The sequence below is a fragment of the Suncus etruscus genome, chromosome 3 (assembly GCF_024139225.1).
Source record: "Suncus etruscus isolate mSunEtr1 chromosome 3, mSunEtr1.pri.cur, whole genome shotgun sequence".
NCBI classification, from domain to species: Eukaryota; Metazoa; Chordata; class Mammalia; order Eulipotyphla; family Soricidae; genus Suncus; species Suncus etruscus.
The window spans coordinates 94,019,506-94,046,178 of NC_064850.1; the positions used below are offsets into that span (position 1 = coordinate 94,019,506).

The 26,673-nt window shown below is 33.2% G+C and overlaps 1 pseudogene; it reads right to left on the minus strand.

Moving 5' to 3' along the window:
• Positions 1-2,091: 2,091 nt before the first annotated feature.
• On the minus strand, positions 2,092-2,234 carry LOC126005323 (uncharacterized; annotated as a pseudogene).
• Between the last annotated feature and the right edge of the window lie 24,439 nt (positions 2,235-26,673).

Genomic DNA, 26,673 nt, shown 5'->3' on the forward strand with positions numbered 1-26,673 from the left:
GGCACTGAGGATGACTCAGCACCTTGAAAAGTGCCCAGAAAAATGAAGCCTGAGCTCAATCATTGCTGTTACATGCACTTAGGTGTCTGTGAGTCACAATGTCTGAAGATTCCCCACATCAGAGGGGAATAAATGAATAAATGAGCCACTGAGTTAGTACAAAGTTTAAGATGCCTGTGTAGCATGCAGCTGCATCTTGCATAACTCAAATCCTGATGATACATATAAGGTCCCAAAACAAATCACTTATGGTCCCTGAGCACAGAGCCAGGAGTGACTTCTGTGTATACAGCCAGATATCGTTCCTAAACACTGCTGCATATAGAAAAAAGAAAAAGGAAAAAGAAAGGAAGGAAGAAAGTATAAAGATTCTTAAGATATTCTTGCAGTTTGAAATAATTATCATGTTAGTCCAGTTTAAGCTTTACTATTTTAGGGTCTTTGAATATATCGTAAGGTCCAAAACTACAATATTGAAGATGTATATATCGACCAAATACTGATGATGCAGAAATATGAGTTTTCCTGATAGATCGGATCACATAAAAAATATTGTTAAAGTAATAAGTTAATATGCCTTTTAATACTCCACCTTTTATTGAATTTTATACTTTATTTTAGTTAAATCATGAAACAGAGGTGAGCTTGCAAAGCAAAATATTCAATTGTTTACATTTCTCCTAAGTCAGGCAATCAAAATTACTCAAATGTCACACTTTCCTTGGGTCTACATGCTTGAACTCTAATACAAACCTTTTTTCTCTAGTTTTCCAAAGAAACACAAAACTATGACCATACCCTCACATTTTTTGTTTGTTTGTTTCTTGTTTTGTTTTGGAGTCACACCCGGCAGCTTTCAGGGGTTACTCCTGGCTCTATGCTCAGAAATCATTCCTGGCAGGCTCAGGAGACCATCTGGGATGCTGGAATTCAAACCATCGTCCTTTTGCATACAAGGCAAATGCCCTACCTCCGCGCTATCTTTCTGACCCTCATACTCTCACTTTTAAACTGAGAGAATTCTCTGAAGCATAATTATCTCAGGTATTTTTTTTCTTTTAATTTCTAATACTTTAGGTACATAGCGACATTGAATCGGCATTCCCACCACCAATGTTGTCCTCCCTCCAACTCTATTCCCAGTATGCATCCCATATACCCCTCCTTTACTTCCTGGGCTGTTAGTATAAGTGTTCCCCTCTGTGTCTCGCATGTTGTAATTTGGGTATTGATTCTGTTGTTATTGGCTTTGATTTGGTGTTTAAGTCTGACCATTTTTTTATTTCTACTTAATGTTCATATGATTGTTTGGTCTTGGTACCCTCCATTATTTCCCCCTCAAATTGTGAGGCAGAACAAGATGGTTCAAGATAGAACAAGATGGTTCTCTTAGGCCAGGGGAATTCCCTTTCTAATCTCCTCAATATTTACTGTGCCTATGCAAGAAAAAAATAAAAAGAAGTATAAATTAATCTTTTTTTTTTGGGTTTTGTTATTGTTGTTGTTTGTTGGTTATTTTCCCCCTTGGTTTTCCTTTCTTTCTTTTTCTTTCTTTCTTTTCTTTTCTTTTCTTTGTGTGTGTGTGTGTGTGTGTGTGTGTGTGTGTGTGTGTGTGTGTGTGTGTGTGTGTGCTTTGTTTCATTTTGATTTCAGGATCGTGGTTATTGTGTGGTTGTTGTGTTTATTGCTGTGGTGCTTGAGTTTTTTGTTTGATTTTTTTTTTGTATTGTTGTTATGTTTTTCTTCCTTTTTCTCTTCTCTTAAATTGATATTTATAGCCTCTAGAAGGACTCCTCCCATTTTTCGCTTCTTTGATTATTGCCCCACTTTATTTTTTTTCTTTCCTTCAAACATAACTTAAACCCTCTTGTTCTGCCTCACAAATTATCTCAGGTATTTTAAAGGTTAAAAAGAAGAACTTAATTAAGGAGCTACATAATAAATGGTGTAGATCCATGTAGGTCACACCACTGACAAATGTAGCCCTAAGATGAATCTCTTAATTCTTTTTCAATTCTCTATCTATAACATTAAGTAGTAATAGAAAATATCACTTCATTTAAATTTCTGTTAAATAATCTGAAAATAGTATGAAAATAGTAGCAAAACACAAGCAATAGTAGCTTGTGTATTTTAAGCTCAATTTTTTTTGTTTGTTTGTTTTTGCTTGTTGCAGGCTGAAGCCTCTTCCATCCTTGTCAAGGGGAGTACTAACCTCTCCTTTCAAACAACACTTAAGCTCATTTTTTGCCCCGTTTTGGTTATTGTCAAGCTGGTAATATAGTTTTTTCCTAGTCCAATCTTAATTTAAATTTAATTTACTTTATTAAAAAAGCATCTATCATGAGGTTGAAATAACTGATCATAATACACTTATTCCCAGATAAGTGAGAGAAAAATTGTTTTAATAAAAAAAAGAAAAAAGAAAGAGAGGAAGAAAAAAGTATACAGCAAAAGCAAACTTATGAAAACTATTGTTTCTCCAATGAGGTAATTAAATCATTGTTAGAAGGTTGCGAAAGCTCTTTCTACTCACTGAATAGTCTGTTGTTTCATTTATTTCTGAACATTAAATGATTTTAGCTTCACATTAGCATCTAAACTGGCGTGTCCATGGAGGGATGACAGAATTAAATAAATGAAGTTGTTGTGATGCTACGATGTGCCCATATGGTCTAGGTATTCAAACCATGATACTGTGGCTTTTATGGTTTTGGTTACAACTTCCACTCACACAGAAGTACAAGAGTGTGCCTACACTCACTCAAAAACCGTCCGGGTAATATCAGCCCAAATATAAGTATACCTGAAGTTTAGTCAGATTGGTATCTCTGCAGATAACTGTAGAAGTGTGGTGAATCAGGACCATAAACAATGCAATGATTATGGGTGATAGATGCAGTAGACATGTCGGCAAGGCAAGGGCATGGCCTGCCCTCTCTTCCTGAAATTGCCAGCTTTAAGTTGATTTGCCAGTGTATCCATGATTTTTTTCAACTTGGTTAACATCTCTTTTGAGAACAAAGTGGTCTGTGGAGATGGCTGAGAACAAATATGATGACTGTGTCAAGTACTAACACTTTAAAAATAGTAATTTCCAATTCGATATAGCTGGGTTCAGAAATGTTATTAATTAAATTAAATTTATTGTCCTTTAATAGCACCAAATCATCTCCTATAGGCTTTATATAAGATGCTAAGAAAGTGAAAGATAAATACAACATATATTTTCATTCATTAACATTCTACATAATTATATGAATATATGTGTTGGATTTTTTTCAGAATATTACATTTTCTAGATATTTTATTCTAATGTTACAGACACATTTACATTTTGTATAGTTAAAGAAAGGCTCAAGGATAGAGTAAAGTATTTATGAGAAATTTTTTCTTTATTAGTTTTTATTTTATTTTTAAGGAAGAACTTAAAATTTTCTTTATTAATTTTGATTTTATTTTTATTTTAAAAAAGAACTGGTTGCCCAAAATTTTAAAAATTACATATATTTACCAAATATGTAAAAGAAATTTGTGAAACTAAAAATACACAACTTATCATAGTTTCTAGGTTCAATTTTTCTTTTCTAGTGGTAAATGAAGAATATTTATTATATATTTTATATTTAATCAACCTGACTAGAAAAAACAAAATTGATCATTTTAGAGATGTTAAGATAGTAAGATAGAGGCTTTCAACTAGTTTATTTAGTCCAAAATGGTTATCTTTTTTGAAGTTGACGTAAGCAATTTAATTCACCAAACTAATATCCTTCCTTGCTTATAAAGACAAAGAGATAATACAATTTATAGGACACTTGCCTTGCAAGTAGCAATCCAGGTTTGAGCCTCAGCACTACTTATGCCCTGTGCCAAGTGATCCTTGATCACAGAACCTCAATAAGCCTTCTCATTCACTCCAAAAATTATCATTTAGTTTCATGGTTTGGTTCAGTGTAAAAAGTATGTCCTCAGTGAGAATATGCACAATTTTTCTGGTCCCATAAATTCAATGTTTATTATGGGATATAGCTATGTGCCAGAATTCTATATGGTTTCACTAGTAGTTCTAACAAAAGTTTGGAAGTTAATAACATAATTCCTACCCAAATACTGATGATGATGGAATACCATCAAAATATTATTTATATAAACCTAAGACCAGAGCCAAAGATAAAAAATTACACACATTTATTCAAAATAATAATTAATCTAGTTCCTACTCTTTCACATAATAGTACGTATGTATCACATTAAATAGGAAAAGCTAGAAAATTATTAGGAAAATATCTAACAAAATATGTTTAAGATAAGTATTTTGAAACAAATATTTTGGTCAGAAAGATTTTAAGACATATAAATAAAGAGAGAAACAGTGCCCATAAGTCAGAAGACTAAATGTTTTCTAATGGTATTTTCTCAAATCTCTACCAATATTTTTATAAATTTGTAACCTATTATACCTATATGATGAAAACAGCCTAGTAAAAAATTATTCTGAGAAATAATAAAATTGGCTGACTAATACTACCTCATTGAAAATAAAGTGGGTATTATCTTACAATAATTAGAATAACTCTTATAAAGGTTAAAGATAGTAAATGTTGACAAGGATGCAGAGAAATAAGAACACTATATTTTGTTAAAAATGTAAACTAGTACAAGCAATATGAAAATTGATAAAGAAATTGATCAGAATATAAGTAAAATACCTCATATGATAAAAAAATTCCACCACTGGGTATTTTTGCAAACAAATGGAAATAATAATCTAAGACAGATTTTTGGAGACCCATATTCAATGCAGCATTAGTCACAATAATAAGAATTCATTTTTGTCAGATTTAAATATTACAAAGTTCTAATAAATGTGACCTTCAAAAATATTATTTATATAAACCTAAGATCAGATCTAAGGATAAAAAATTACACACGTTTATTCAAAATGATAATTTAATATCAGTTCCTACTATTTCACATAAAAATATGTATGTGTAAACATTTAAATAGAGAAAGCTAGGAATAGACATGAATTATAAAACTAGGATAGACATCATGAGTTATAAAACAATCGAAATACAAATCAAATTAATCAAATCAAATATATATTCTGAATATAACTGTGAAGGAAATAATGATCTATCTCTAATCTATTAATATCGGTGATCAGATAAGAAAACTGAGTTATAAAGCAAACTAAGATTATCTTTATAATGAAAAAATGTATAATATTCCCAGCTCTAAACACACTTCCATTATCAGATATTTCTTTGTTCTAGAAAAGGTACCTCAGTGACAGCAAGATATATTTTTATCACTGATGCTCCTGTCAATTATATGTCTCTCATATAATCAGGCAACAGACACAAAGATTCATTTTTTGTCTTTTAGCTGACAAATCTCAAAATCACCTTTTACCAATAGCTACTATTTACAAAAAATATCTAGCAAATAAAGCATAGTAAATAAAATTCATAAATTTCTAAAAACTGTTCTATACATAAGGTGGCAAGATATTGAAAGTTTATAACAACTACTGATAAAAAACCATTGGTTTAGAAAGAGTCAGTTTGAAATGAACAAAAGATTTATTCTCTTCAGACTTCCCTCCTGAAAATATGCTAAGGGACCAATGGTAAGATGTCAAATGATGATTTACACATTTTACATCAACAATTAACATTTGGCATTAGATCTTTCAAGAACAAATTGCACTAAGTTTTGGTATAATGCCTTTGATATTGATGGCCTATAAATTATATTTGAAAAATCAATGTGCTAAAGTATGGAGGTAACTAACTGTCAGGGAAATGGAGAAGCCATTATCATTTATAATTGCTTTTTGAATTCTTATCCAAACACATCAGTGCAATGTACCTATACTTATAAAAATATTTTTCTAAAAATCTTTGCACAAGCTCTGCTCACACAATTAAATTTTGTCCTCTTGATTTTTAGAAGTAATAATTAAAAATTAGTAATATTAAAGATGCATTAAACTTGGATGAAATTTATAGAAATACTCTATCCTTCAGTGAGAAGACTATTAAATTGCTTGTGTTTTACATTCCTCTGTGGATTAAAGATTACAGATATATAAATTTTAGAAGATTTTGGTTGAATAAATACAAATTAAAGCCAACTAATTAACTCTACAGAACATTACTTTCCTGGCTGATTAATCTATGATAAGGCATCAAATTTCTTTAAAAAGCAATTACAGAGTAGCAGAATTATTTGTGCTATTTTCTATTTAGTTGTGCCAGAGGTTAGTTTCATATCTAATTTTCTTGCAACCTAGTATGGAGGATATGGTAAGTCCTTACTGTCAGATTCTATCTACCTTCATTCTCTTAAATATTTCTTCAAAATATTTTATTCATGACTATACTAGTTTAAGTATCTTAATATAACTTGCAACTTATGTGGCTTCAACAATGTAAATTGTTGGGATACTAGAAGCTAGGATCAAAGATAGTATAATTGGGATTATTTTATTTTATTGAAATTTCATAGTTTTTTTGCATGGTTTGTATATTATTTCAATAAGGTAATCTAAAGAAAAATGTTATTAATAAATCATTACAATTAAAACATAGTTTAGTCTAATATACTAATTAACACCCTGTTTTATGCAGTTTCCTTATAAAGTAAATATCATATTAATATGACATCAATACTGCCTATGGTCAATAAGATACCATAAAATTGATTGTCAAATTTATAATATAATGACTCATGCAGAATAAATGAATTATCAAAACAAAACTCGGTTGATTAGGAAAAGTCACATTAAATAAAGGTCTTAGAAGAGCTAATAATTATAGCAGTTCTCTAGAGATCTTAAGACAGTGTATGCTACTTATTAAACATACAAAATTAGAAAGTAGGACACATTAAGTAGAAATAATTGCAGTCATTCAAATTTGTAACATGATGTATCAGAACAGATGGAATCGAAAATTATCTGTCCAATTAACATGCAGCAAGAACTTAAACAGTATCACAGAATTGAAGTTTTCATATTTAGTTCTGCCCAATTTGTTTACATTCAACATGAAAGCTTTTTCAATGTTTTTATATTTTATATATAAAACAGTTCAGTTAATAGACCTAAACTGGCCAATCAAATTATATTAACACAAACATATTGAAAATTTAATTTTCCCGATCCCACCCCAATTTGCTTTTATTAGGAAAAATGAGTAGCAAACTTAGGCTTTTTTTCTATAAATATCTTTGTATTATGGTTGTGACTGGTGATTTGCAAACATTACGGGATGTTAGGATTGTCAAGAATTTTATTAAATATTTTACATTAAGATAAAAAATGTAGACAGTTTTATTGATTTTGTGGTAGATATTATAATCCTATATAAGTTGACTTTTGAGAATTTCTTCCTAAAATGAAATATTGCCTAATTTATTTTTAAAAAATCTTCACTAAAAGAAGTTGGATGATCATCATATCTAAGGTATGCATATTAAAGTAAATGAAGAGGAATGTCACATATGTAGCAATGTCAACATATAAAGGCACTAGTATGAAAATAAATATACTTAGATCCAAACAAAGGTAAGGAGGAACTTATAATTAACTTAATTGTCACTTCATTTTTCTCCCAGACTTATGAAATAAATAGCAAATATTTCACACTTTTTAATAATATATATAATCATATATATGTAGTGAAACAAACTATATATGCAAAAATTAGTTAATATTATTAAGAGAACCTAGATGGATGCTATACTAATTAAGTTGAAGATTGTGTTGAATATTTTAATTTAAATAACACTAAGAGTGCCTCCTGAAGCTGAAACTGCATGCTCCAGTCTAACCAATGTGGAACTTCAGACACTTTAGTTGCACTGCCACCCTCTGCGAAACCCCTAGGATAGAAAATCACCAGTTTTGACTTCTGCCTGGCCTCGAACCCACAACCACAGGGATGGTAATGTGTCTGCATAAAGATATTCAATAAATGTACCCTATTTCTGGGCATGAAGCTAACGTTAAGCTGATACCCAAATCTGGCAGAGGTACAACCAAGAGAAAAAATTACAGAGCAATCTTACAATAAGCAATGACCAGATGCAAAACTCCTCAACAAAATCTTAAACAAAATTCAACAGCACATCAAAAAATACATTATGATCAAGAGTTTCATCCTGGGGGGTGCAAAAATGTGTCAATATATGCAAATTAAATTCATGTACTACATCAGTAAAAATAAAGATTAAAATCATATGATCATATCAATCAATGCAGATAAAATATTTTACAAGGTCTAACTTCGTCCATGTTAAAAAAAAAAGCCTCAGCAAAGTAGGGGTGTAATAAACCATCCTCAAGATAGTAATAACTATTAATAAAAAGCCCATAACCAATTTCATTCTTATTTTGTTTTGTTTTGTTTTGTTTGTTTTTGGGTCACACCCGGCGGTGCTCAGGGGTTACTCCTGGCTGTCTGCTCAGAAATAGCTCCTGGCAGGCACGGGGGACCATATGGTACATGGGATTTGAACCAACCACCTTTGGTCCTGGATAGGCTACTTATAAGGCAAACGCCGCCGTGCTATCTCTCCGGGCCCCACCAATTTCATTCTTAACAGTGAAAACTGAAAGCCTTGCCTCTGGATCAAGTATAAGACAAGTATGTCCACTGTCTCCAGTCTTATTCAACATAGTATTAGGAGCCCTTGCAACAGCTATTAGGCAAGAAAAGGAAATCAAAATATCCAAGTTGGAAAAGAAGAAGTCAAATTACCTCTATTTGCAGATGACATAGTGATATATATTAAAGACCCTAATGAGTTCACAAAAATTTGCCTAGAAACAATAAACCAATACAGCAGTGTGGCTGGTTACAGTAAATGCACAAAAATTATTTACATTTTTTAAACAAATAATGAATTCGTAGTATAGCTTCAAGTTTGTTCCTAGGCACTTTGTGGTTTATGACACTATTTTAAATGAGATAGACTCTTTGATCACCAGTATTTATACTACAAAGCAATAATGAACAAAACAGCATGGTATTGAGAAAAAAAGGACAGACTTTTGGACTAAGCCACTAAAACAAACAAACCAAGTGACCTAAATAGAATTTCCAAGTATATGGTCAACTCTCAAGTTTATGGTCAACCAATTTTTTGACAGAAGATCAGAAACATGAAAGAGAATAAAGACAGCTTTTTCAACAAATGGTTTGGGGACAATTGGATAACAATGTGTAATAAATAAAAATTGGATCCATAATCACACCTTACACAAAAGTCAACTCAAAATGGATCAAAGACTGAGATAAGACCTAAATATATCAAGTACATTGAAGAAAACATTGACATAATACTTCAAGAGCTAGACTTCAAAGGAGATTGCCAACAATATGATGCCATTGCCAAAGGCTACAGAATCAAATTTAAACAAATTTAAACAATCCTAGTCGTTGTCTGTAGTGCCAATACACTTTTATTTTTTACAGTCTCTGTTGTTAGTATCATGTTTCTGTATTAAAGATCCTGGAATCTGCATATCCTAAATTGAAGTCAGGATGGTGTAGCATCCTCTAGTTTCACCTCACAATAAAAGGGCAATGCAGAGAGCCCTGTCCTGTAAGCAGGTCGCTGTTGTCAAGTCTTCTAAGTGTTGAGGGAAGTCTCTTTTGAGCAGGTAAATGTCAGAACAGTGGTAGGGTCTTCCCTGTTAGAGGATTGCTTCTAAATGATGTTATAAATGGCCTTGGATGTTTCGTAGTTAGCTTCCCTGGTTCAGGGGTGAATGGAGAATGCTCATTCTTCTGAGGCCTGTGCCAGGTCATTATGTCAATATTCAGAGTGTAAGGACCCATTGCTCAACAAGATTTCTGTGTTCCTACCTCTATTAGATAGGAACTTATTTGTATGTAAAGTATTTTCCCATTTTAATGTGCCTATGCAAACAAGGAACAATGCCACATGGCGTTATAGGCCCATATGGGGGCTGCAAGAACAAGTCCAAAAATCCCATGACATGGTTAAACATAAGCATTAAACTGAGGGACTCTTTCACCAAAAATTCCTTATTGAACAGCTCACACAGGGAAGAAAAGATAAAAAGTGGGGGAAATATTCACTGTATAAAAGTATATTTAGTAAGTTATAGCTGTCAAAGTAAATAGACATAAAATATTCAAAGCCATACGTGTCCATCTTATGTCTTTTGAAATAGTTGGGGGTTGTTAAATCCAGTGCACCACTTTGGTATGTGATTGGGACTGTGAAGTACTGAAGTTAAAAAGGGTAAATGGGGGGTACTGATGCTTGGGGGTGATAGAGTTAAGGAGTGAAATGAGCTTTACAGGGGTGTGCGAAAGGGTAGAATACAAGATGGACATTTTACATACACAAAACATAACTGAAGGATAGGATATACTATTAATATTTGCTGTGCGTGTGGGGGGGGTTGAACATGTAGACTGGTAAGAAATTGCCAGAGACTGCCTTAATAAAAATGAGCAGCTCTCAGCACCCCCCAATTTGGACCCCTTTTCTGGCCACCTGGGCTGGGTCCCAGGGAAGGCCTGGAGGCCGGGGGCAGGAGAGGGGACGGCTGGGGGCCTACCAAGGCTCCCAGCACCCCCAAGCTAGGGAGAAGGCCTTCAAACTGGGGTTTCCCCAGATCCCATGCCGTCTAGAGCTAGCCTCCAGATCAAGAAAGGATTTGGTAAAGAACCAGAAGCCAGGATCTACCCGCTCTCCTCCCTGTGCCCTCCCCACCCCCTTCACTGGGGGAAGGGTGGGGAAAGCTTGAGATCCCCTCCAGGAGGGACTACCCGACATCCACCTTTTCTAGCCACCTGGGCTGGGTCCCAGGGAAGGCCTGGAGGCCGAGGGGCAGGAGAGGGGACGGTTGGGGGCCTACCAAGGCTCCCAGCTCCCCTAAACTAGGGAGAAGGCCTTTGAACTGGGGTCTCCCCAGACCCCATGCCAGCTAGAGCTGCCTCAAACTATAAAGTTTTTATATGGCAAAGACATAATGGCTAAAACTAAATACAACTAATTCAGTAGAAGAAAATATTTGCACCTAATTCATCCGAAAAAAAGATTTATATCTAGTAACTATTAAGTATTTTTAAAATCAACCCCCTCAATCTAAAAACCCTGTTCAAAAATGGGGAGAGATAATGAGCAGACATCTCTCTAAAGAAAACCAATAGATGGCCAGCAGATACAAAATTACTCATTATAACTTATCGTGAGCAAAATCCAAATTAAGACAACAATGAGATATCATCTTACACTAGCGAGAATGACCCATATCAAAAATACTGGAAACAATTTATATTGGTAGGGAAATGGTGAAAAAAGAACTCTCATTCACTGCTGATGGGAATACTGTCTGGTCTAACCACCCTGAAAAACAGTATGGAGAGCTCTTAGTAAACTGAAAGTCACATTGTTATATAACTCAGAAAATCCTGTTTGGGATATCTATCCCCGGCACAGAAAAACATACATTCGAAATGACATATGCAAACCACTATTGATTGCAGCACTCAGTACAGTAGCTAGGAGATGGAATCAACTTAGACGTCTTATAACAGGTAAGTAGACCATAAAGATGTGGTACAATGTAATATGACATCTCTGTAGGGAATGATGCAATTAGGCAATTCACTGCAAAGTGTGTGGAACTGGATAATATCATGTTAAATAAAGAAAGCCAGAAGAATACACAGGATGATATTTAGGTGATATTTAGAATAACTGCATGAAGAAATACAATGGTTTAAATAAAGGTTGTCTAGAATACTCTTTGGCCACATAGGATGGTGAGAAGGACAGATATTGAATAGAGGAGAAAGAGAAATATTAAATAAGATAATTCAGGTGCATTGGAGATGTAAGAAAAAAAGAACTATATATATCCAAGTCACCAAGTCAACAACAGTGAAATTGTGAGACCTAAATTTTAACAAATTTTAAAAGATATTTATTAATGGCAGGCTTGTGCAAGCATAGGGAATAGACCTTAGGTTGACACTGATGTTGGGATTGGTTCTGAAGTTTTGTATGTCTAAAATTTAACACTAAATAACTTTGTAAATCACAATGCTTGAAATAACTAATATTTAATAAAAAATAATGCAGGAGTATAATCATGAGTTACCAGAAAGTTTAATTACATAAGCATGGGGGAAAAGGAGAGTTGTGATGGGTAGGAAAGAGAAAAGAGCAGTGTGTGAGCAATATGTATGAGAATAAAAGTAGTATAATCAAATAAAGCATTTCTATTTGTATAATTTTGCTGAATACTGGGTTTTCAATTTGATCATTGCCAAGATTCTTATTTGGATAGACTGTGTTCTTGAAAAAAAGTTTTCCTTATGTTAAGTTATTGTTTATTGTACTGTCTATCCCTCCCCATATGCTTCTGTGTTCATGTCTGTAACATAGGAGCTGCGAAATTAAATACGCTATTTTCTTTATATCCCTTGGGATATGTCTTCTAAATGAGAACTAGATTCTGTTATTGAGATGAATTTCCAGAAGTCAGAAAACAGAATGGTGTCAAAGACCATTAAACTGCAACTGGGACAAGAGGCAAATAATTCCAAAAGTCATCAGTGTTTACTGAGTTAGACTGTACCTTATACAGCCTAAAGCAATAGTGTCCATAGTTCACTGATATCTGAATCTAAACATTGAGTAATAATTCATGCTTCTCCAGAGAGTCTAATGATTTCCATTCCCTATAATAAATCCATTAGCTTGGAAAAGGTAAGGTGATTTATGTATCCTATAACCTTAACTAATGCACAGTATGAATACAGAGTCAGGTAAAATATTCCAGCACTTTTAGGTGTTGAAAATTGAGTATGTCTTCTGAAATGGTAAGTTTATAATGTCTTTGAGAAAAATATACTTCTGGGGCCAGAAAGATAGCACAGCAGTAGGGCATTCACCTTGCGTGCAGTCAACCTGGGACAAACCCGGATTCGATTTCCAGCATCCCATATGGTCTTCTGAGCCTGCTAGGATAGATTTCTGAGTGCAGAGCCAATAGGAGTAGCCCCTGAGCACCACCAACTGTGGCCCTAAAACAAAAATAAATAAATAAATAAATAAATAAATAAATAAATAAATAAATGATCTAAAAAAGATAAGAATATATTTCAATCTTAGTTTTGTGCTATGTTATCTAGTACCTTATCAAAGAATTTTAATATTTTTAAGAACCTTATAAATAACAGCAACATGTCCCATCAAAATGGCAGGGAATTAGATGTTGAACATAACTCTTCCCTGTATTATTAGCACAATAATATTTATGAAACTATTGGTCCTAAAACAATAGGCTCATAAATCTGAAGGAATGGTATTCTTCAAAAACATGGGTGGCAGAAGATATTTACAAGGGTAAAGTTGCGAGCACAGAAGTTTATCTGGGCACCATGACAACAATAAGAGAGTCTTGTTTTAGCAACTTGAAAATCATGATCCTGTAAGGACTCTGTTTCTTGGGAAATGCATCAGAAAGGGAATGTCCAGAAGTAGGTGCAAAAAAGGGAAGTTTTCTTTCTTGGAAAGATCAGTAACACCCCAGGGTACAAAGATCCATAACTAGTACTATAAAGGCATATTATATGTGAACTTGCATATCATACAACAAGAAAATATAAAGGAAGCTGGTACTGAATGGTGAAATCTCTACCTGTCAACTTTAAGGTTAAGTGCCTCGGCACCGCAGGTTGGTTCTCATGCTCTGTACTTGGATTCCATCAGGACAGTGACTTACAATATAAACCCATGACACCTCTTTAACCCCAGACATTAGGTTGTGTGTTAATCAAAGCACTTCTATCCTTACCTGGGGCTACTCTCAAGAGTGTGTTCACCTGCATTGTTTCCAGTTTCTGGCCATAGCATAGGACACCTGGATCAACAGTAAACTGTAAGGTAGACAAAACTTTGTGAATAGCCCTCAGAGGCTTAGAAAAACCCACCCCTTTATCTGTCTGTGAATGCTATTTGAAAATGAGATTCCAGCAAAATCTGAGTAAACCTCAACCTTGGAACCATCCTAGAAGAGAAAGCAGAAGCAAAGCTGACTCTTGGATTAGGTATTTATAGCCCAGGAGGCTTGTATTTGTGGTACTCTAACTGCAGGCTCTGCTTCCTGCTGCTCTTTTCCTTTGTCAAAAAGAGAACTCCAGTCTTTTAAGCAGATGCAGGGATGGTGGCATGAAAAGCAACAGAAACCTCTGCAAACTAATCCTGTAAGCCAGGATGGCTATCAAGCTCAGTAGCTCAAGACAAAGAAGTATCCATATAATCTTAAAATTAATAATAGGGATATACTACAACAATGGTATAAAGCAAAAGCCTAATGAATAGTTCAAATTTACTAGAGCTAGGCAACTTACCTACAGAAGAATTTAAGCAGGTATTTACAAGTGTTACCAAAGTTAAAGTAATTGACTATAATAGAATTACAAATAGAAAAAAATATTTTCGAGCAGACAGTGGGTTTAAAGAGTGTAATAGCTCTCTAAAAATATTCTAGAGTAACCCCTGCAAGATACAACAAGCTAATAAGCTTAATGAGTTCTAACATATGACAGTAGTAGACATAAATAGCTGAACAAAAAAGAAAAAAAAGATTTGGAAACTTGAAAGCCATGTAAGAGCCTTGAGGAACAGCAAAGTAAACAAATGTGTGTGCTTGACATCTTAGGGGGAAAAAGGAAAAGAAAGAAACAATTGTAAGTTATAAGCTCCTGTAATTTATCTAATTGAAGAGAAATATAAACACCCAAATACAAGAGATTTAAAGAATACCAAACAATATGGACCCAAATAGAACTACCTCAGCTTAGAGGAATAGCAACGAGGCTTAGAGCTCCTGTTGTAGACAAGAGTCACAAGTCAAAATAGATATATCACAAGTCATACTACAATGAAAGTGGTAACTAATACAGATAAGAATACTCCAGGCTTATAATAAAATAGGAATCATATGCCAAGATAAATAATCTGTAAACATAGAATGGAATTCATAATCTAGTCAAAGTGCTAAAAGAAAAGAAAATTATCTATCCTGCCAGATTAAAAATTAAAGAAGAAAGAAATTTTGGAGACAAGCAAAAGTAAAAGCAATTCAGCACAAAATAAGCCCATCTACCTTTCTAAGTATTACTCAAATCAAAATACAACAACAAGCTTTTCTAAGTTACCTTTTAATACCCAGGACTTTTTTTTTTGTCCTAGCCCTTGTTAACCAATAGTCTGATTTCCATGTTTATAATTATGTGACAACACAAATGTGAATTCATTCCACATACATGAAAGAGTCATATTGTTGTAAATTTAAAGAAAGAGTCTTGAGATAGGTGTTTTCTTAATGAAAGACTTTTCTTTTCCTCTTGTATCAGGGACTGAACCTAGGTCACTTCTATGCAACATTGTGCTTTACCACTGAGTCTACATGGCCAACACAGAAAGTAAAATTAGTTCCTTCTCAAAAAAAATTGCACATACAATAGTGAATTATTTAAAGCGGATATAATTTAGCTTCTAGATAAAAAGTCATCTTGAATAAATGTATTTCTTTAGGTATGATTTTATTTAAAGTTCAATAATCACTTTGGATACCTCAGCAGTTTCTAAAAACAAAATAAAATTGAAAGAATTTTTTCTAAGAAGGTAATCCCTAGAGATGCTGCCTCATTTCCTTGAGTAAATAGCTGCACAGATCCAATTATGCAATTTACAAAGACGCTATCTCATGTCCTACAGATAAATAAGTACCTCCTATTTTCTAATACAAATTTCATAATTTATGAAAGAACTTATTTTGGAAGAAAATATCTATTCCACTCACTTTGCCTTTTTAAAATGTGTTAAACTATGTAGGATTAAGCAATCTTTTAGTCACATAGAAAGGTTTAAATTAAAATAGAAATCTTGAGAAAGACACAACAACAATGTCTTTTGACTGAGAACATTTAATAGAAGTATAATTGTGAATTAAATTTTAGCAGAGTTGTATAAAGGCCAATGTTAACTATTTTTTTTTGTTAATAAGCTACATGTTAAGCATATCAAAAGTCTTCCTAACTGTTCCAGCTTAGAAGCCTAAGAAACACTTCAACTACTAAATGAACATTTGATTGTTTCTCCTTTTTGCCATAGATGACCAAATATTATTTTTAAATAGTTGGAGAGCTTAGGAGTCACTTTTATGACTAAGAATGTAAAATTTAAAGGATAAAATATTGAACATATTCAAATATTATTATGTTTTATAAAAATAATTTAAGGATTACTACATAAAAAATGAACTTTCAGTGTAAATATAAGTCCAAGGAAATATAAGTAATCATTGGGACTAGAGCAATAGTACACTGGGTAGGGCACTTTCCTTGCATGCAGCGACTGTAGGTTTAATTACCAGCATTCTAAGAATCTCTGAGCCCACCAAGGGTAATTTTCAGCACAAAACAAGGAATAACCCTCAAGCACTGCAGTGAGTGGCATATATGTATAAGTCCTTAGAGTTCTTTCTTTTTTTTTTTTTTTTTTTTGGGCCACATCCTGTGACGCTCAGGGGTTACTCCTGGCTATGCGCTCAGAAGTTGCTCCTGGCTTCTTGGGGGACCATATGGGACGCCGGGGGATCGAACCGCGGTCCGTCCTAGGCTAGCGCAGGCAAGGCAGGCACCTTACCTCCAGCGCCACCGCCCGGCCCCAGAGTTCTTTCTTTTCTAGTAGTTCGTTGTCATATTGTGTTATATTTACTATGCCCATATAAATTAAATATCATAAGCTAAGTGGGTTTGTTTGTTTCCTTTTCGTTTTGGTTTTAGTTTGAGCCATATGTTGTGGTCTTCGGGATACTCCTTGTTCTGCACTTAAAAATTATTCCTGGAAGGCTTGAGAGACCAAATGTTTAGAACCTAAGGGTTGAACCTGTGTTACCATGTGCAAGGCAAGTACCATCCCTGCTGTACTATTTCTTCAGGTTCAAACCTGGGTGCTATATAGTAAAAATTTTACATCTCACCTCTATATCTCACCCTTCTGGGACTAGAAGCCCAAAATTAATGTGCTAGAATGTTTAATACCTTCTGAGAATTAGGAGTCAAGGATTTTTTTTCCAGACATCTCTTGTTGGTTTATCAGGTTCATATATATTTCTCTCCATATGAATTTATGTGCTCCAATCTCTTCTTTTATAACACCTATCAGTTTTATTAAGGGTTTATCCTACTACAATGCAACCTCATATTAAACATAAACATCTAAAACAACTTTATTCTTCCTAGTATTTATTAAAAAACATGAAAGCACTAATTTGATAAACTACATGCTTCTCTATGTTCATTGCAACATTATTTTACAACAGCCAAGGTATAATAATAGTTTTACTGTTTATAAACTTATCAGTATCTTAAGATGTATATATAGAAAATGAAATACCCCTCATCAATGAAAAAGATAAATGTTTTATTTTTAGCAAAATGAATAAACACAGAAGGTGCTAAATAAAGTCAAAGAAGTGAGATGCAGACAACAAATGCAATGTATTTTTACATTTTACATAGGTAAAAGATAAAGCCACAAAGTAAATGAAAAAAATGAATCAAAATAGAAATAGATTCTGAGAACACAATTTTGGTTTTGTTGAGAATACAAGTGGAGAGAATGACAGGAGGGAAAGGTAAAAACGGAGGTCAATTTTATGGCAGTAGTTAGAAATTATGCTTGTAGTGTTGATATAATGCAGTTTTTCAAACTGATATATTTTGCTATTTGACTGAAGAGTATATTAGTATAAATTAATATAACTTCAATAATTAAAAATACCCCCCCAAAAAACCCTCACATTTCCAAATAAATTCACATCCTAAGGTACTGAGGATTAAAGTCAAAACACAGAAACTTGGGGGAAGAATGCAATCCACATAACAAGGTACATTATTTTATTAAAATATTGTTTCTTTCTACTTGAATCTAATCTTTTTTTCTGCATAAATTTGTTCCTGCCAGAGAGAATCTGATTGGACAAACTATTGCAAGCTACTCTCCCTTTCTTCACATTGAGCAATTTGTATTCTTGCCAATAGCAAATGAGGGGTTCTCTTTTCTCCACATGCATTGCCATTGTATGACCCTTTTTACATTTTATTTTAAGCACTGTAATTTAAAATTATTATTGGTATGATTTTATACTGCATCTTTCATCAGTGTTCACATACCTTCACTCCAGTATCTCTACAATACTTTAATTGCAATCTTCCTTGGTAATTTGTAAATCAGGGAAAGGAATATCTCCAATTCCCTCTTATCTTATCCTGGGACAGAATTAGGTGTTCTAAACATCAGCACTCTAAGGATATAGTGTCTGTGGTGGGCCAGATTCTGCCCTCAGCCTGATTGTTATGTTCAGATATGTTATGTTCAGAAAAACTTATATTCAGATAGAATTCTAATGTTGTCTATGATTATTCATTCATAGTTTTTGATCACTATTCTAAAAATTTAACCTTCATATCCGGGTTCGAAGAAATTTATATCTCTTTTAATAGCTATGTATCAACATGCATTATATATTGTAATTTATTGTATATTATTATTAATAAAAGATTCTGTTTATTAACTCAGTATAGGTTTTTGTATCCACCGTTAGTCATTATCAGAATTCTTTGATCAAATTTTGTTTGTTTCCTTTTTTCTAGAACATAACACTCTACTGGCTCTTTATGCATATTTCTCAAATAATGTGAGTTAGTAGTTTATGGGACATAACATTTTTACTTGAAACAAGATTGGCTGAATTCAACTTTAATTATATTTCACTATAATCAGCTGTGTGATCTTGGGCATAAATTGTTAAGGTGTTACTGATTCGATCTCATTGTGAGAATAAAGTAATAATGGTTTGCCCTCTTAAAGACTGTGACAGAGATTAAATAAAATAATAAATATAATCACTGAAACTAATTCCTGGAATATAATATTATATGCTAATATATCTTTTATTTGTGTTTTATAATTTATGTAAATTTTATTCTTTGGTTAGTCTTTCTGTAAGATAGCAGTACACGTAATTATATCCACAGGCTATATTTGAGGCGGGACTTGGGATCAACTATTCTAAAGTATAATGTTGAAAGAGTCAGTACAGAACTGACTCCTACTGTGTGAAAATTATCTCTAATAAATTACAATGACATAGTTATTTTAGGATCAGAGCTTTGCTACTAACCTGTCTTTGAGGCCATAGTGGATGAAGTTGGCAGAACAGTACTGGAGTTCAGGAAAGATTTACAAAAAAGATCCTTGTGTCTTCAAAAGTTCCCAGCATCCCCAGAAAAATTTTAAAGAAAATACATATTCTGCAAGGCATAGAATTCCCTCTTCAAAAATAATTTATTTATATCTGATTCTAGAATTTAAATTTTTTTCTAGTGAATATATCAGTAAAATTAACTCTTCAAATGTAAAAAACTAAATAAATAAAACATCCAATTGGGAAAAATTATTTCAGTTCTAAGTACTACTAAGTATTTAAGTTCAATAAAGTCACTAATAGCTGATTAAGGCTTAAAATTTATTTTCATAAAACTCATAGCATAGAGATACTTACTGTCTCATCCTACTGACTTAGAAGTACAAATGCTGAAATAATACTGTAAAACAAGAAAAGCAGGCAAAACATTTATTATGTATTAGTAGCAATATTTTACCCTTACCCACAAATTAATAAAACTTACATGCATACAAATATGTTGACCATATTCTTCAGAGCTATTTTAGTTGATATATTTAGAAAAATAAAGTTATCACCTTTCCTAGATTATGATGAAGCACCCACAATAAAATAAACCACTCTGATGAACTGTGGTCATGTGAAAACAATGCCTATTTTCCTTTAAGTAAGAAAATCACACAGGCATAATACAAATTTACACATAATTAACTATCTTACTCATTTTTCTAAAACTGAAGAATGCATTGCTTTAAAACTATCATCACTGCACCCATTATCAAAAGCATTTAGAGTTGCAAAATATAAAGGAAAACATAATTTTCCATTAGACTCAGAGAGCTTTATTTGGGAAAATATTAATATAATAGTTAAGTATGTTTGGTGAATATAGGCCTGCATGTAATATTCTTCTCTATAAGTTATTAATAGAAAAATATCAATAATAGTAATAGAATGCATTTAGTTGATATTCACATAAGCATATTGACACATCTTTAGAGACTATCTGAAAAATATATTATGAGTTATACAGAATTCAAAAACCTGTCATCTCTAACATTTTTAGCAACTATAAAGGAATGCACTAATATAATAATGAATTGAGGCAGATATTGAAAGTATATATTTAATTTTTTCTTAGTATTTTTGTCATACATGGCAGTGCTCCAGGCTACTCAATATTTGAGTTTGAGGATTGTTCCCTAATTGTACATAGGAGGAACATTAGGACTGAGGATGTCATTCAGGCCTTCTGCATGCAAAACTTAAATTCAGCTTATATAACTATTCATCCCATATGTACAACATTTACCCTTTTTTATTTATTAAGTCTCTGAATTATAAAGTTATGATTCAGTTTCAATACCTATGCCTTCTCTTCAACAGTGTCCACTTCCCTCCACCAATTTTCCTCCATCTCTGCCCCATTTTCCTCCCATCCATCTGCCTGCCTCTATGAGAATTACATATATATAGATATATGTATATAAGTACATATAAACTTGACACTGTGTACAATACTATTGACAATAGTGCTCTATGCATAACACTTTACTGCTTCAGCCCCCTCACTTCCTCATAGATAAACACTCCTCTCAACCACTGTAGTAGTGTTCCCTTAACTGTGCTATTTCCCCACTCTCCTAGCTTGTCTTTTACCAAAGACCAGTTTTCATGTTCTTTCTTTCTGTTGCGTTTGAGCATTTGTTATTCCACTGTGTTGTTTATATGCCTCGTATGAGAGGGATTATTCTGTGTCTGTCTCCTTCTAACTAACTTCAGGTGTGATACTCTCTGGATCCATCCACATAACAGAAAATTGCAAATTTCATCATTTTTATATGGCCAAGTTATATGCTATTTTGTATAAATTCATGTCATCTGTTGTTGAACATTGATTGTTTTAGATTTTGGCTATTGTGGATAATGCTACAAAGAGTATGGAGGTGCAAATGTCTTCTATTTATTGTAGTTTGGGGATTTGGGGGTATATGTATTATATTCTTACACACCCTGATTTCCCTACTCCTTTTGTTTTGTGCTCAAAATCACCCTTGGTGAGCTCAGGGAATCATAGAATGCTAGTAATTGAATCTGGGGTCTGCTGCATGCTAGGCAAGTGCCCTAGCCACTGTACAATTGCTCTAGCCCCAAGTCTTCTATTTTCTTGAACTTATATTTATACTGACAGTTCATACTATAATTTATATAGTAATCCACACCGCACACTAGTTGTTCTTGTTCTTTTTGATGAGTGACCATCTCTGTGGTGTAAAGGTGTAGTTAATCACCTTAAGCACACACTCTATTTTAACACCCAGAGTGCACACCCTGCTTTCCCTACTCCTCTTACCCTGTCTTCCCTAAATACAGAAGCACACACCTGTTTTACTCAACCCTCGCATCCTACATGATAGGCTGAAACAGTCCACACCCTACTCTACTGTAATATGCATATCCATTTCCTACCTACAAAAAACTGACTTACTCTACCAAAGTGGCTGGTGGATGCTTCTGTGTGAGTGCTCTACTCACCCGGGGTCCAACCTTACCAGCGATTCTTTTCCCTAAATCTTGGAATCTGACCTCAACAGCATCATATACAGAAAGGTGCGGGGTCCTAAAGCCCCCCGGAGGGGCCCGGCCAGCGGGGAAGCGGCTGGGAGGCTCTTGGACGTCCGCACCTTTATTTTGCTGGGTTAAAAGAACAACCAAACCTGTAAAAAATCTGAGAGAGGTTAGTAATAATGACCTCAGGCGAATAACCGGTCAGAGGCACCTTTATTGGGTCCAGCATCTCTTATATAGAGGAGGAGAAATGGGCAGGAAAAAAGACATGTCAATCATACTTTTTGGCGCGAAGGCTATGGAACAAAGACAGTAAAACAAGTTTACAATCATTCCCAAGACAGCAGCTTTCAAAGGATTGCCATATGTCTCCAAAGTGGGGTCTGCAGCTCGCTTATCTGGAGCTAACAGCAGTCTCTGAAAGGGCAAATTTTTGAAGCGTAGCCATTAACTCCGGAAAGAAGCTAAAGGGAGTAGCCTAAATCTGGAACTGGCATTGGGGTGTTTACTTTTCTCTTTGGCTTCAAAGAAAATCTCCTTCAGCTGCGAAATACCTTTCCTGTTAGCTCCATGAGCACGGCAGAAACTACACGTAGGCATCATAAAGACAGAAGACAGAAAATTTATCTCTGACAGGACACTGTCTCCAACAGAAAGGATATCTCATTGTTGGTTTTTAATGGACATTTCCCTGACGATTAGTGATGTGAGCATTTTTTCACATGCTTTTGGCCATTTTATATCTTGTAAAGAAGTCTCTGTTCATTTATTTTCCCCATTTTTGATGAGTTTAGATTTTTGTATGTTTCCATTTGTGTTTATATATATCAAATATTAACCTCTTATCAGAAGAATGTTAGGCATAATTTCTTCCAATTTTTAGAGCCACATGCACACTTCAAAGAAATATACTTGAACAAATATTTTGGATAATACTTAATCAGGTTGTTTTATTGTTAAGATATAACAATCTGAGGAACAAATAACCATTCTAAGAAATAGATTTTAACATTTTTTTTTCTTTTGGTTTTTCAGGCCACACCCATTTGATGCTCAGGGGTTACTCCTGGCTAAGCGCTCAGAAATTGCCCCTGGCTTGGGGGGAAGTATAGGATGCTGGGGGATCAAACCGCAGTCCTTCCTTAGCTAGCTCTTGCAAGGCAAACACCTTATCTCTAGTGCCACCTCGCCGGCGGCCCCGGATTTTAACATCTTAACTTATAAACTGTATTTATCATTTTCTTTTTTTTTATTTAGACACTATAAAATTGTAGTTATTTATGATTGGATTTTAGACATACAATATTTCAATACCAATTCCTTCATCAGTGTCTACTTATAAATTATATTTCAATTTGACTAAGGGATATTATAAAGCTTTAATACTTCTCTAAAAATTTAATTTTCAATTGGTGAACAACCTTAAATGACATTAAAATGTATGTAGTCTATACATTCAGGGAAGGTCATTGAGTACCTCTGGATGGACTCTAATTCCTCAAGCTTAGACACCCAAACACATAAAAGAATGCATTGGTGTTCTTAGGGAAAGTGGCAAGAAATTTTTATATATGACTGCTAAAGAAAAATTAAAGTTAGATAGTAAAAATGTTGTTGCTAAGTTAAGAAGTTTAGACTTTTTTTCATAGTATATTCAGAAGTTGTAAATGAAGTATTTCAGCAGAAAAAATAACTTGATTTTATTTATATCTTATGCATTTGTAAAGAACATTTAAATGGCAGGTTAATACATGAGTCTATATAGTCTAGGCAAACCTATTGCATAATCTTGGTTAATGTTGATGAAAGTTATTGCTAATGCAATGACAATGTGGTAAAATAAGAAGAAAATGTAAAAAACATATAAATATGGTAATATTGGAAACAATGAAATCTGGTTACTGTTTAGATTAGAATCCAGTAGAGATACACTATAGAGTTGGTATAAATATTATTTCCCTCACTCACAACCTGTAAAAACTTGCACTTATTAGCTAATATCTGTAATTGTTTCCTTATCTATAAAATCAACAAAATATCAATATATATCCTATAATGTGGTTACATGAGACATAACAATAAACCAAGACCTTACGTGTGCATGGTGCTACTACAAGTAAACAGATAGAGAGGCCGGAGAGATAACATGGCTTTTGTCTTGCATGCAGCCAACAAGGGAGGGACCTGGTAGATTCAGGTGTCCCACAGCTTTCCAGGGGTGATTTCTGAATACAGAGCCAGGAGTAAACCCTAAGTGCTGCTGGGTGTGGCCCAGAAACCAATTAATTAATAAAGTTTAAAAATAAAATTTGATACAAGTTTTATAAAATTTGAAAATTTTAATTTATATGAGAGTATCAAAGTGAAATTATAATCTATAAGTTTTTTTGTATTAGATGGATAAGAACTTAAAATGTTTCTAAAATATCTGACTGGTTATTTTATCAAGGAAGCAATTGAAATTAGCACATTTTAGGAATGAATTTGTGAATCAGTGGATAGGAAAAATATCTAATTGCTCTGACATATGTAAAATGTTAAATGTAATATTTAAATATTGTCTTTTTATCAATGCGCTGAAACATATTATCCCCTTGCTGATTTCACTCCGGATATACTATCTTACTCACTTTGGTTAATTTATCTTTTCAAATTCTAGGAGAAAATTTAACTTCATAGCTTTCTCCAACATCCCTTATTTCTATCCTAGCCTCGGGTCATGTCCTTATCAGAACACCACAGCTGCTCTCTCACAAGTGACACTATTGGTCTCCATTAAAAGCATTTTGTGAAAACCTAGTAACCAAGGCAATAATCCTCAAAGGACACAGCTTCAGCATCAGACCCATCTTTGGACCATCAATAGTAAAGAGTATAATCTCTTTATGTTTGAGTGTTTTAAATTATATGTTCTGATTTAAGTCAAAGGAAATGACCACGTGCTCATGCAAACAGCTGCCTAATATCAATCAAAGTCATGTCTCAACCATAATACAATTTGGTGGAAAGCAGTAAGTTGCATGTCTACAAAGAGCAGTCAATATTTCTAAAGGCTTGTATCCTAGAGTTGGTATATCAGCTTGCTATTTTAATAAGATCTTCATAATGAAGTTACGTTATGGTTTCTCTCTTTGAGAGTATTAGACACAAAGAAAATTTAAAAATTGATTTCGTGTTTGTTTTTTCTTAACAGAGGCTAAACTAACTTAAAATTTCACCAATTTGAATGAAAGTTTACACTAACACTGGACAGAATAGAGTCTTTAAAAAAATTAGAAACATAACTACATATTCTAGCAATACCATTCTCAGGTTTGTATCTAAACACAAAGAAACTAACTCTAAAGGAAATATGAATACTTATGTTAATTGCAGGGGTTTTTGGAACTTTTTGGTGTTTTTTTTTTTTTATTTCATGACTACCAAGTCTAGAAACAAGTTTCCCACAACAACAACAAAATGTCCTAATACTAGAATCAAGATGAAATTGCAGTAAATAAATAGAGGATAAATCAAGTAAAATTCAGAAGAAATATTTTCAGGACTCTTAAAAAAAACATTATTTTTTTCATCAAAACACAATGGGAAATGAGGGGAAGTAAAGAATATTAGATATCCACCCACTATCTCTGAATACAGGGTACTAACAAAGTATAGAAATAGGTTAGGATGCCAATACTACTACTGTACTTACAACTTCCATTTTTTTAGTCATTCTCATTCCCTACCTGTGATACTAGAGATATGCACTACTAGAAGAAAAAAGACATGCAGTTTGTTATGTCAACAACAGTGTGACTGTACACATTTAATCATCAGCAAACCAAAAATAAATATACCCATATAAATTTATATTTAATCATCAACCAAAAATAAATATACCTTTATAAAGTTATAGGTATATTATATAGGTATAAGTATACCTATATAAATAAAAATTATTATATTAATAATAAAATTTGTTATATAAATATTTAACATATATTTTATATATTACATATACCCATATAAACATTTTTAAATAACTGATATAAAGGCATATAGCATTAATTTTAAAAATACTAACAAATATATATTCTAATGTTATTACAAAATTTTTAATATTTTTGATATTTTATATGCAAATATAAAACTACCATTGCAATTAATAACAGGTGTTTAGCTAGATAAATGTTGGCTGATGATATTCTTTGTGTTAAGAAATATGAGAAAACTGACACAAAAAACATATACGGTGTGTCAGCTGTTTATTAGTAATGCTGTAGGTGAAATTTTATGCTGAACCAAATAATAATTTAAAATTCTGGAGAAATATTTCCTCTGATACCAGTGTCATAATGTGTGAGTCTTGAATTTAGAAGAAAAAGTAAATTTTTTTGCTTTATTAATATTTTTCCATCATGTTCTGACATCTAGACATCAGCAAGACAATAAATAGTAATTGTTGATTCCATGATGCAAATACTCCCACTGTGACTGACATTAAGGCACCTCATACATTATTAACACAGATGTGGGAGGAGATGCAGCATCTGGTTTGCTAAAGATTTTTCTTTTTATTCTAATTGACGTGGCAATTGAAAATATCACCATTTCACTTTTATAGGTTTGTTAGTTTAAATGGTAATTTATATAATCAAACCACGTATAAACCGTTTTAGTGACTCCAGTATTTATCACAAGAAAAACTTGAAGGATTTTAGGCGTATCTGTAAGAGACAATAGCTATTATGTACAGAGTAAATTCAAAAGTGCCAAAAAGCAAAATTAGAGAATATGTTTAGAATCAAATACAACGTCAGGGCAAGGTGACATTGATAAATTGTGGCAGAAATTGGAAGTAATTT